This window comes from Sus scrofa, chromosome 16, assembly GCF_000003025.6.
Source record: "Sus scrofa isolate TJ Tabasco breed Duroc chromosome 16, Sscrofa11.1, whole genome shotgun sequence".
NCBI classification, from domain to species: domain Eukaryota; kingdom Metazoa; phylum Chordata; class Mammalia; order Artiodactyla; family Suidae; genus Sus; species Sus scrofa.
Genome location: NC_010458.4, coordinates 18,665,355 through 18,674,959, shown reverse-complemented (window position 1 = coordinate 18,674,959; position 9,605 = coordinate 18,665,355).

The window sequence follows — 9,605 nt, the reverse complement described above, 5'->3', positions numbered from 1 at the left end:
TCAACGCGGGATCCGAGCCGCGTCTGCAACCTACACCACAGCTCACGGCAACGCCGGATCGTTAACCCACTGAGCAAGGGCAGGGACAGAACCCGCAACCTCATGGTTCCTAGTCGGATTCGTTAACCACTGTGCCATGACGGGAACGCCAGATTGGTGGCCTTTAAATGGTTAAAGAGGAGTTCCTGCTGTGGCTCAGTGGGTTACAAACCTGAATAGTATCCATGAGGATGAGGGTTCAATCCCTGGCCTCAGCTCAGGAGGCTAAGGATCCGTCATTGCTGCAAGCTGTGGTGTAGGTCACAGGCCCAGCTTGGACCTGGCATGCCTGTGGCTGTGGCTCTGGCTGGCAGCTGCAGCTCTGATTCAACTCCTAGCCTGAGAACTCCCATATACCACAATTGTGCCCCTAAAAAGACAAAAAAAAAAAAAAAAAAAAAAAAAAAAAAGGATTAAAGACAAGGGGGAAGGTTATGCCAGGAAACCAAAGTGGAAGAGTCTGGAATACGAGTCTGTTCCAGGGGGCTTAGGGGGGAGATTGGGCAGACTACAGTCCAGACTTGGGGTTGTTGTGTTATGCAGGGTTTTGGAGGACAGAGTAAGGAATATGTACACAGTCCTACAGGTAAACAAGAATCATTGTCCACTCTCAACAAGATAAGAGCCGAATGTTGAAGAAATTTGATGCATAGGCAAAACAGCTCAGAGCAGCAGGATTTGCTGGACAAATTCCATTGCGGAATTCTGAAAGAATCCAAGATTCTCATTATCAACCTTGTGTCAGAAGTCCCACACGGTATCTTTATTTTTTGTTTGTTTTTAATGATTTTGCTTTTTTCCATTACAGTTGGTTTACAGTGTTCTGTCAATTTTCTACTGTACAGCAGTGACCCAGTCTCACACACACACACACACACACACACACATATGCATTCTTTTTCTCACATTATCCTCCATCATGTTCCATCACAAGTGACTAGATACAGTTCCATGTACTATACAGCAGGATCTCTTTGATTATCTACTCCAAATGTAAGAGTTTGCATCTATGAACCCGACTCCCAGTCCATCCCACTCCCTTCCCCTACCCCTCGACAACCATTAGTCTGTTCTCCAAGTCCATGTGTTTCTTTTCTGTGGAAAGGTTCATTTGTGCCATATATTAGATTCCAGATGTAACTGATATCATATGGTACTTGTCTTTCTCTTTCTGACTTACTTCACTTAGTATGAGAGTCTCTAGTTCCATCCATGTTGCTGCAAATGGGATTATCTTGTTCTTTTTATGGCTGAGTAGTATTCCATTGCTCACAAGGTAGCTTTAAAAGCCACATTTGGGAGCCCTCCAAACAGGAGCTGCAAGGCTGTACAAGCATCTACCTCCACACAGTCACACCTTGATTTTGACACTCCTTCCTGCTCTCCACATCCCTTTTGACTCTCTGGTTCTCTCTGGTTCTCATCCTTGAAATCTGTGTGTCTTCTTGATTTCATTTCATTTCTTTCTTTCTTTCTTTTTTTTTTTTCTTTCTCTGGCTGCACCTGTGGCACGTGGAGGTTCCCAAGCTAGGGGTCAAATTGGAGCTACAGGCCTACACCACAGCTCAACACCGTATCCTTAACTCACTGAGTGAGGCCAGGGATCGAATCCACATCCTCATGGATTCAAGTCAGGTTTGTAACCCACTGAGCCACAATGGAAACCCCCTCCTTGATTTCTGATGCATTCTAGTTGCCATTCCTTCCTCAAAGAGTCAGCTTCAGCCCAGGAATATCTGCCTGGCTTAGGTAAGAGGCAATATAAGGTACAGTATATTGCCAACAATTAACCCGTTCTGTCTATTTATTTTTTGGCCACACTTGCAACATATGGCAGTTCCTCAGCCATGTATTAAATCCATGCTACAGCAGTGACCTGAGCTGCTGCAGTGACAATGCCAGATCCTTAAACTGCTGCACCAAAAGAGAACTCCTAACAACTAACTTTGCCTTTTTTTTTTGTTTTTTTTGTTTTTTTTGTTTTTTTGTCATGGGCCCACAGCATGTGGAAGTTCCTGGGCCAGAGATCAAACCCAAGCCACCACAGTGACAAACCATGGAACTGCCCAGGAACTCCCAGCTCTGCCTCCTTAAATAGCTGTGTGATCTGGGGCAAGTGCCTTAAACTTTCTGAGCCTGTTTTCTCATCTGTAAAATAGAGTGGTGGCAACTTAAATTATTATTAGGAGAATTAAATAAGATGTCACCTGTAAAGTGTTTAGAACAGGTCTGGCACAATACTAGTAGCTGCTTTAAAAAAAAAAGAAAAGAAAAGAAAAAAAGCATGAGGTCTCAGGAGTTCCTATAGTGGCTCAGAAGAAACAATTCCAGCTAGTATCCATGAGGATGTGGATTCGATCCTTGGCCTCGATCAGTGGGTTAAGGATCTGGCGTTGCTGTGAGCTGGGAGTGTAGGTTGCAGACCTGGCTCGGATCCCGAGTTGCTGTGGCTGTGGTGTAAGCTGGCAGCTATAGCTCCGATTCGACCCCTAGCCTGGGAACTTCATGTGCGGCAAGTGTGGCCCTAAAAAGTAAAACAAAAACCAAAATAAAACAAAAAACCCAAAAACCCCACACACGAGGTCTCTCTTTCCACAGCTCCCACTGCTCCTTCACCTGTTGAGGTCACCAGTGACCTCGAATTTCAGCATCTGGGTCTCAGCGCTGTGTACAGCACTCTCTCTGACAACTCTGCCAGGAGAACTGGATTTCCATACTGCTAAACCCTAAGCTGGTTCCTTACCCCTTGTCCCATCTAGTTAAGCACCTAGAGGAGGTGCAGAAGAGGAGAGGAGAAGCAGAAGCCAGGACCTGTTTCTGCTCAGCTGTGGGCCCTGAGGCCCTTTCCCAGCAGGCTGAGCTGGCCCTGACCAGGAAGGGAGGTGCAGTGGGAAAACCTGAGCCACAGTAGGAGGGATCAGGAACCCTACCTTAGTTGCCATGGGCCTGCCTGTTATCTGTTCTGCTAGATCTTCTCAAGCCCTTAAGCCACAGGCCCGGCCCACCCTCCAAGCCTCTGGACTCTGCCTGCATTTCCCTTTCCTCGTCTGGACCAGGAGTCTTCCCTTTGGCAAACCTGACTAGTGTTTGACACTCTAGCCCAAAGGGGTTCTCCTCTGTTTTCCTCCAAAGGCGTTATTGATTTTTCCTTTTATATTTAAATTTGCAATCCATCAGAAATTGATCCTGCCTCTAATTTGAATATCCTACAGAGAACTGAATTGAAATGGTTGCTTTTTGTTCTTTAGGCAGTGGTGTCTGCCAGGCTGTTCATGTTTCCTTACCCTCTGGAGCTGACTTTGTTCCTACTCAGTCCCAAGCCTGATTTTCCAGCCTTCCTGTTCAGTATATGAGCTTTCTAAAATCTCCCCTAATGTCCTATTAATTGTATCAACCAGAGTTTCTATGGCTTGCAAAGATTCCTGATTTTTTTTTCTCTTTTTTTTTTCCTTTTTTCTTTTTTTCTTTTTCTTTTTTTTTTTTTAGGGCCAGCCACAGCCACAGCCACAGCCACAGCAACTCGAAATCCGAGCTGAGTCTGTGACTTACACCACAGCTCATGGCAACTCTGGACCTTTAACCTACTGAGAGAGGCCAGGGATTGAGTCCTCATGGATACTAGTCAAGTTCATTACCACTGAGCCTCAATGGGAACTCCTAAAGATGTTTACACTGCAGAGAAGTGGATGGCTCAGGTCCAGCTATCTGGTGGTAGCAATGAAGATCTTTGGGTTATCAAAGGATTGCCATTGGTAAAATAGTAACCTATCATATTTACTTCATTTATGCAGGAGACTAGAAATGCCCATTCCTAGGCATTGCCTAGAAATTGCAAAGTATGGGTAGCCATAAATTTGTTTGTGGTGGAAACACTGGCCATAGGCAGACAAAGATTGCATGTGTGGGGCATTCAGCAAACTGCCAATAGGTTACTGCACATCTCCAGAATAGACTCTGGGCTCTTTAGGATAAACCAAGTCTTATTCTTTCATTTTTTAATTTATTTTATTTATTTTTATTTTTATTTTTTTGCCTTTTTGTCTTTTAGGGCCGCATATGGAGGTTGGCATATGGAGGTTCCCTGGCTAGGGGTCAAATTGGAGCCATAGCCGCTGGCCTGCACCACAGCCATGGCAACACCAGATCCGAGCCACATCTGTGACCTACACCACAGCTCATGGCAACGCCAGATCCTTAACCCACTGAGCAAGGCCAGGGATCGAACCTATGTCTTCGTGGATGCTAGTCAGGTTTGTTAACCTCTGAGACACAACGGAATTCCCCAAGTCTTATTCTGGCAGAAGAGATGCCCCGCCCACACTCAGCCTGCTTGCGATGGCTGAGCTGATCAAGGACACCCTCTGTGCACACAGCCCATCCTAATTGTTTCGGGGCTCTAGAGATTTGTGAGGGAGAATATGGCAGGGCTGAGTGGCTAGAGACACATGATTTCACTATTACCAAGAGTACGATAATCATAATCACAACTTTGGTGTCCCCTGCCACCAACATAATTCTCAGTCTGCTACTCAAGCTGGAACCACCTAATCATCCCATGGAGAAGGAATGGCAGATATGGTTAATGGCCCACTTGGCAGCTACTCTGCAAAGGGTGTAAAAATTAGGAATCTTTTCAAGCCATAGAAACAACTCTGGCTGATACAATTTTTGATGTGGGATTTTAGGAGAGATTTCAGAAAGCTCATGTACTGAACAGGGAGGCTGGAAAATCAGGCTGGAATTGGAGAGGAACAAAGCTGTCATGGGCTGAATGTGTGTGTGTCCCCCAAAATTCATGTCAGAGCCCTAACCCCCAAATGTGATGGTATTTGGAGCTGATGCCTTTGGGAGGTAATTAGGGTTAGGTGAGGTCAGGAGGGTGGGGCCCTCAGGATGGGATTAGTGCCTTTATGATAGGGATAGTGTAGGATAGTTGCACAGGTAGTATGTAGGAGATCATAGATAGAGAGGGAAACCTAGGGAAATTTGAGAGACCACTGTGAGTTAATACTCACTCAAGAAATCCGTCAGAATATCTTGGAATGAAGCAGACTTGTGTAACTATAAAGCCATAAGTAAAAGCACAAGATGTGCCCCAGATCATTAAGTGAAAGATAAAATGAGGCCTGCATTCAAGTTCATCAAGATAATGATCCTTAGGATCAAGGACAGGAATTTAAGGGGAAAATGACATTCCAAAGAAGGAGATCCTCATTATATGGAAACCTGAGATGATTCAACATTTTAGCGTATGTTACCACCTTACTGCTGATTTGAATAAGCATCATGACAGTCCTAGTTTGACTTCATAGGGTCAAATATTCTCTTACTGGATATGGAGGAGGACCTAATGATGTAAGCCTGACGTCTACTCCACGAGGAAGAAGGCAGTCTCTTCCCCCTCCCCACTTTCTTGTGGCCACCTGATCCTTGGGGCAGAGCTTCTTTGCCTGCCCACTTGTATCTCTCACAATCATCCTATCTTCATAAATCTATTTCTTGCCTATCACTTTGTCTCTTGCTGAATTCCTTCTGTGCTGAGACACAAAGAACTTGAACCTCAGTAAGCAGAGAAACCAGGTAAGTGGTTCTAATTTAAAAAACAAAAACGAAAAAAAAGCTGTGGGTTCAAATCCCAATCTGGCTTTTAGCTGAGTTCAGGTCAGAACTCAGAAATTTTGTCAGTTTAATTTATGAGAAGAGATACCAGAGGGTTTGTTCTTTTTCCTGGCTGCTTCTCTCTCCCAGCACACACTTCGGAAAAGGCCACCTGAGCAAGATGCAAGATGTCCAAACAGGAGTTCCCATCATGGCGCGGTGGAAACGAATCCAACTAGGAACCATGAAGTTGCAGGTTCAATCTCTGGCCTTGCTCAGTGGGTTAAGGGTCTGGCATTGCCGGAGCTGTGGTGTAGGTCACAGATGCGGCTTGGATCTGGCATTGCTGTGGCTCTGGCATAAGCCGGCAGCAACAGCTCTGTTTAGGCCCCTAGCCTGGGAACCTCCATTTGCCATGGGTGCGGCCCTAAAAGGACAAAAGCAAAAAAAAAAAAATTAAAAAAAAAAAAAATGTCCAAACAGGAAGAATGTCTTCACCAAGAAATTGAACCCTGCTGGACCTTGATTTTGGACTTTCCAGCCTCCAGTCTTCTGTTGCTTGAGCCATCCAGTCTATGGAATTTTCTTATGATAGCTCTAGCTAATACAGCAGCCATTCCCTTTCTTTCCTAACAGAATCCTTATTTTGTGATGAGTTGAACCCTCTGGCAATAGAATCCTAGGGAATGAATAATGATTTGTCTAAGATAGTCATGTAGTACCATCCCCCTTTTCTAACAGTGGGTTTAACAGTGGGCATGTCAATCAGTTATGGCTAATAAAAATCAAAAGAAAGTCAGGGTTCAGGTTGCTGCTATGACAAGGGAAATTCCACATGCTGTAGGAACAGCAAAAAAAAAAAAAGAGTAAAAAGCCATAAATAATCCTTTTTCCTCTGCTGCCCTTTCCTTTCTTTTGTGCAGTTGGAGCAGCAGCAGCCATCTTGTGACCAGGAGATAATATACATGAGAAAGAAAAGCTAATACCCTGATGACAGTCAGGCCAAGAGTACTTAATGATATCACTGAGCCATTTAATCAGTCCTGGGACGTCATGTTAAGTAAGCAACAAACATCCTTATTGTTCACAGTTACCAGTCAGGTTTCTGTTATTTGAAGCTGATACAGGAGGTCATTGGACTTCTCCCCAGGCAGGTTGAATTCCAAAAGGCATTTAGCCAATGGAAGGCTGTACCGTTTCTCTATGCTCAGAGGACAGATTCTTGGTAAACTGTTTTCTCCCCACTTGGAGGCAGAATATCATAAAAGTTAAATGCTCCAGCTTTGGAATCAGATGCATGGGTTCAAATCCCTGCTTTTAAGCTGATTAACTGTGTAACCATAAGAATGTTACTTAACCTCTCTGTGCCTCAGTTTCCTTTCTCATCAAAACCTAGGAATAATAGGAGTTCTTGTGTGGTTCCACAGGTTAAGAATCTGGCGTTTTCACCGCAGTGGCTCAGGTTGCTGCTGTGGCACAGGTTCAGTTGCTGGACTGGAAACTTCTGCATGCCACAGGCATGGCCAAAAACAAAACAAAACAAACAAAAACCCTAGGAATAATAACAGTGACAACATCATACGGTTGTGAGACTATTATGAGATGATACCTGTAGAGTACTTAGCACAAAGTAGTATACAGCCTGGCATGTAATTATCACCCAAATGTTTGCTGTGATCTATGACGGAAGATGAAGTATAAGGTCTTCACTACTTAGTGGATGAGACTGTCCAGCATGGATTCATGCAACCTTTGATTGTACAGGTTGACCCTCTGCTCTGAAATGTCTGGTGAGTCTTATTTATAAAGGGAGTGAAGCTCTTAGGGCAGAGGTAGAGATAGAGTTTGACATTACAAGCATAACTTTCACCTGTTTAGGAGCACAACTCATCTCCTTAATGGACTTAACCTCAAGCATCAAGTACAGAACACTCAAATCTTCATTAAAGTGGGACTCCAGGGAACCTAATTTGGGACAGACCAGCAGTGCAATAAGTAGAGAAGCTTTGAAGACCTGACAGAGTTTATTCAAATTGGTTCCGCCCATCAAATTACTTTGATGCAGGAGTTCTCTTGTGGTGCTGTGGGTTAAGGATTCAGTGTTGTTACCTTACCTCTATGGCTCAGGCGCTGCTGTGGCACAGGTTCAACCCCTACTGGCCCAGGAACGTCCATATGCCTCAGGAACAGCAAATAAAAAATTTCTTTGACGTAGGTAGATCTTCAAGGGTTTCATGAATGAGAACACTAGTGGCTTCTAGCATAGAAGTCATTCTCTCCACAGATGGTGCTCTACCAAAGCAACCTTCCCCTGGGGAAATATTGGAAGTCTGTGATTGTCTCAGTGAATGACAACCCTGGCATTTAATAGTCAGGGGCCATGGATATTAGACATGCTGCAATGCACAAGGCCATCCTGTGTGACAATGGATTGCCTCAATACCAAACTAGAGGGAATTCCCGCTGTGGCACAGCGGATTAAGGATCTGGCATGGTCTGCAGCTATGGTGTAGGTGGCAACTGCAGCTCAGATTTGATCCCTGGCTCAAGAACTTCCATAAATTGTGTATATGCCAAAAAAAAAAAAAAATCAAACTGGACATTTATGTACCTGTAAAGTATGTTTATAGTGATCTAAGCCTAGAATCTAAATTATCAATATGTAAAAGCAATGTATTTTTGCATAGTTTTAACATGCTCTAGATTTGAAAGGAATGTCATTATTATGGAAATGAAAGGATGGTTGCACGGTGTTCTGTTTAAAATGTTAGCACAGATTGTTTACTGTTTCAGAAAATGCCATCACCAGTGCTCTAGTAATTAGCTGGTACATTACCTGGATGCCATCTGCACTTGCAAATGTTGCTTTCTTGGAGATTTTCACACTAGGTGCAAGCACCTGTTGTACTCAATGTCTCCCAGAGAAGTCCTGACCAAATAGCAATAAGCTGAAATAGACCTTTTTTTTGTTTTTTTTGTTTTTTGTCTTTTTGTCTTTTCTAGAGCTGAACCCACGGCATATGGAGGTTCCCAGGCTAGGGGTCTAATCAGAACTGTAGTCGCTTGCCTACACCAGGGCCACAGCAATGCCAGATCCAAGCTGTGTCTGTGAGCTACACCACAGCTCAGGGCAATGCCGGATCCTTAACCCACTGAGCGAGGCCAGGAATTGAACCCAAAACCTCATGGTTCCTGGTTGGATTCCTTAACCACTGAACCACGAAGGGAACTCCCCACATTATTTTATTATAAAGTTTCTCCTTCTCCTTTAGATTTCTAAGGCACTACATGGATTTTTTAATTTAAAATTAAAATTTTATTTTAAAAAGAAAAAATTTAATTGTACATGGAATATGTACAGTTATCTACAACTTTCATTTCAGCAGAGAGGATATTACAAAATATTTGTTATAAAAGGGGCTGCAGTATTTGGGTTTGATAAATGGAAAAGCACTGCTCTATGGGGACTTTTTTTTTTTTTTTTTTTTTTTTTTTCTCTTTTTAGTGCCGCACCTGTGGCATGTGGAAGTTCCCAGGCTAGGGGTTGAGTCAGAGCTATAGCTGCTGGCCTAGCCACAGCCACAGCAACCCCAGAGCCGAGCCGCATCTGCTACCTACACCACAGCTCACTGCAGTGCCAGATCCTTAACCCACTGAGCAAGGTCGGGGATCGAACCTGCATCCACCAATACTAGTTGGGTTCGTGATAGCTGAGCCACAACAGGAACTCCTGGGGAATATTTTTTGAAGTAAACTTGACATTGAAGTAAACATACATCCAGAAAAATGCACCACTCATGAGTGGACAACTCCATGAATTTTTTTACAAATGACCTGTTATTGGAGTTCCCTTCGTGGCGCAGTGGTTAACGAATCCAACTAGGAACCATGAGGTTGCAGGTTCGATCTCTGGCCTTGCTCAGTGGGTTAAGGATCCGGCGTTGCCGTGAACTGTGGTGTAGGTCGCA